This window comes from Penaeus japonicus, unplaced genomic scaffold (assembly GCF_977035675.1).
Source record: "Penaeus japonicus unplaced genomic scaffold, GWHDUDI00000001_assembly GWHDUDI00000033, whole genome shotgun sequence".
Taxonomy (NCBI): domain Eukaryota; kingdom Metazoa; phylum Arthropoda; class Malacostraca; order Decapoda; family Penaeidae; genus Penaeus; species Penaeus japonicus.
The window spans coordinates 6,080,562-6,083,061 of record NW_028234435.1 but is presented as its reverse complement, the minus strand read 5'-3'; the positions used below and the strand labels follow the sequence as shown (position 1 = coordinate 6,083,061).

The 2,500-nt window shown below is 41.6% G+C and overlaps 1 protein-coding gene across 1 annotated transcript in view; it reads right to left on the bottom strand.

Annotated features, from left to right (window-relative positions):
* Ent2 (Equilibrative nucleoside transporter 2) overlaps window positions 1–2,500 on the bottom strand; it is a 244,085-nt gene that overhangs the window by 134,623 nt on the left and 106,962 nt on the right.

Here is a 2,500-nt window from a genome sequence, read left to right as displayed (position 1 = left end):
AGAGAGAGAGAAAGAGAGAGAGAGAATAGTTAATTCAATTGTTGAAAATATCATAGTTGATACGACTGATAACATTAATGAAAAAAACATTAGATCATTATCATCAAATAATTATTAAACTCTTTAGGGAGATATTGCAATTCTACTTTCAAATTTTGACGAAAATATTTCAATGCTAAGTTGATGCAAGCCGGTGTGGATACTTAGGGCGACAGAGAGAAAAAGAGATAGAGATAGATAGATAGATAGATAGATAGATAGATAGAGAGAGAGAGAGAGAGAGAGATAGATAGATAGATAGAGAGAGAGAGAGAGAGAAAGAGAGAGAGAGAGAGAGAGAGAGAGAGAGAGAGAGAGAGAGAGAGAAGCAGAGAGGAGAGAGAGAGGCGAGGAGAGAGAGAGAGAGAGAGAGAGTAGAGAGGAGAGTGAGAGAGAGACGATGAGGATTGATGAGAGAGAGAGAGAGAGAGAGAGAGAGGAGTGAGAGAGATAGAGAGAGGGATATATATATATATATATATTATATAATATATATTATATATATATATATATTATATATTTATTATATTATATAATAGAGAGAGAGAGGAGAGAGAAGAGAGAGGAGGAGAGAGGAGATGAGATGGAGGAGCTCTCGAAGGAGAGAGAGAGAGAAAGAGAAGAGAGAGCAGAGAGGAGAGAGAGAGAAAAGAGGAGGAATGTGTGGGAGGTAAGGAGATTTTCTCTATCTGCAAATTAGATACCGTGCAAATATTAGACAAATCTTGCACAAGCAAACAGAAGTAAAATACAAATAAACAGGACATAAATAACTAATTAAATAAACAAAAATGAACACGAATATGAACCTTGAACATGGAGAAGAATACATAAGGAGATGAAAAAGAAGAAAAAAAAGGTAAGAAAGAAAGATAAAAAGGAAGAGAGTAATCAAAACGCAGAAAAAAATAAAGCAAAAAAAGAAAAAGAAAAGAAAAACAAGATAACAATTAACACGAAAGACAAGAAGAAAATCAAGAGAACGTGAAGAAAAGGAAGAAAGAGCAGCCATCCCCCCCCATGAAGACAGCAACGGTTAAGGAACAATTTTCTTCCCCTGCCACAGCTGGGCCACGTGAGTCAGGCTGTCTTGAAACAATATACAAGCGCTTGCGTATGCCTGGGCCATCGGCGTCTCTGCTCGGTTGCGCGCGTTTTATTGCTGCGTGTTCCTGGCCACGTAGAAAACAAACGTTTATCTGATTTTTTTATTTACCTACCTATCTCTCTCTCTCTCTCTCTCTCTCTCTCTCTCTCTCTCTCTCTCTCTCTCTCTCTCTCTCTCTCTCTCTCTCTCTCTCTCTCTCTCATCTCTTTCTCGCATATAGTATCGTATATGAATATATATATATATCATATATATATATATAGTATATATATATATATATATATATATATATATTATATATATATGATACACAAAACAGCATATACAAACTGTATATATATATATACATACACATACATACGATCTAAGGATACACCACATTTACACACTAAACACACACAAAAACGACGACAGCACTAAAACATGTATACTCTACACAGCATCATAACATCTTTGTATGTGTGTGTATGTGAGTGTGCGTGCGCGCGCGCACGCGAGGCTCCATCCAAACCCACTTTCCATAAGCAGCAAAGGTAACAAAACCCCCGAACAACGATCCGCCTAAAATTCCTTCGGCTCCCAAAGTTGCGGAAAAGTTCTTCCGTCTTTTCACTTCCTTCGAGGTATTAGGGAGCAGGGCCCCTCGCCCTCGATCTCCATTTTCCTCTCCTTAACCTGGATTTTTATGTTTCCAGGTTAAAGGCTTAAGTTCAAGTGAAGGTCTGTGAGTCCGTCTGTCTGCGCGCGCTCCGGTCTCTGCACTCTTACTCTCTGCCGGTCTGGCTCGGAGAAGGAGGGGGAGGAGGGGGAGGAAGGGGAGGAAGGGGAGAAGGAGGGGGTGAAAAAGGAGGTGGAGAGTGGAGAAGAAGAGGAGGAAGGGGAGAAGGATGGGGTGAAAGAGGAGGAGGAGGAGAGTGGAGAAGAAGAGGAGGAAGGGGAGGGGGGGAATGAGGGGGTGAAAGAGGAGGAGGAGAGTGGAGCGAGAGAGGAGCAGAGATGGAGGAGGAGGTTAGATAGAAGGAAAATGAGGAGGAGGAAAATGAAGGATGAAAAGATGAAGAGAAATATAAGAAGAAGGATAGGAAAAGAAGGAGAGAAGGAGAAGAAGGAAGATGGGAAAGACGAGCATGTGGGAGTAAAAGAGGATGAGGGAGGAGAGAGAAGAGGAAAGGAGGAGAAAGAGGAAGAGGAGGGAGTAGCGAAGGATAGGAGGAGAAAGAGGATGAGGAGGGTGTAACACAGCACAGGTGAGGAGGAGAAAGAGAAAGAGGAGGGTGTAGCGAAAGAGAGGAGGGGAAAGAGGAAGAAGAGGGAGTAGCGAAGGAAAAGAGGAGGAAGTAGCGAAGGAGAAGA